Raw genomic sequence first — 934 nt, 5'->3', positions numbered from 1 at the left:
AGTATACAAATATCCAATTTAAATAAATAGTATATCTCAACATATTCATAATTCTTATTAAATGTATTGGTGAATGTTATAGTTTGATTAACATTATGTTTAGAATCTTTGTTCGTTTTAACTTCACAATTTTTTTTAAAAAAGTTGACGTGATGTGAGTTGGTCTTTTGTCAGTTTAAATAGTGAACATCAAGGTAGAGTAAAATGGCTAGAATTCTAGTTTTTTATATTTTATGCTATGCATACTAATTTATGTGCAGTACCTCCTCATCCGGATGCCATTCTGATATTCTGTTTAATAATATTCCTATAAATATTTGTTATTCCATATCAATATAATAGTATATTAATATTCTCTTTTGAAGAAATATCCCTCTGAAGTTTACTTCATTATTTTAATTTCATTTTTTGATGAATATAGGCAATGTTGAGGATTCCATTAGGCCTTATTTACCAACATACTGTTTTTTACCAGGTGATGCATTCTGAAAACCTCAAAGGGTATACGATCTATTTCTATTTTATAAATACTATTTTGAAATCTATGAATATCTGCCATTGCTTTTCTCATATTGATTTCCCCCATGTATTTGTTTTTAACCAAGACCTCTGCATACATTTTTAGAGTCGGAAACGGAGGGAAAAGTGAGTAGTTAGGAGTATTCAAGATATTGAGTTAAATGTAAAATGTTTTACCATGTTAAATATTATAAGTATAGGATTGTGAGTAGCCCTATTTAATGTCATGTTAAATGGTAAATGCATAAAAGCTCCTCGCGGATTTTCTGAGCAACTTGTTTCGTAACCTTTCCTTCTAAAACTTCTTATTATTGTTTACTTATAAGTTTTGATTACGGTTAATTTATTACAACATGCCAAAAATAATGGAAAAGTTTGGCTACTGATGGTCTTTTTTAAAAAGTCCAAAACACAA

At 28.3% G+C, this 934-nt stretch overlaps 1 non-coding gene across 1 annotated transcript in view; it reads left to right on the top strand.

Moving 5' to 3' along the window:
- Nucleotides 1-934, top strand: part of LOC106689186 (uncharacterized) — a 7,061-nt gene that overhangs the window by 600 nt on the left and 5,527 nt on the right. The window lies entirely within an intron of this gene.

This window comes from Halyomorpha halys, unplaced genomic scaffold, assembly GCF_000696795.3.
Source record: "Halyomorpha halys isolate HHAL.00 unplaced genomic scaffold, Hhal_1.1 Scaffold1292.1, whole genome shotgun sequence".
NCBI classification, from domain to species: Eukaryota; Metazoa; Arthropoda; class Insecta; order Hemiptera; family Pentatomidae; genus Halyomorpha; species Halyomorpha halys.
The sequence above is the reverse complement of the archived record's forward strand: the minus strand, read 5'-3'. Positions and strand labels throughout refer to the sequence as shown.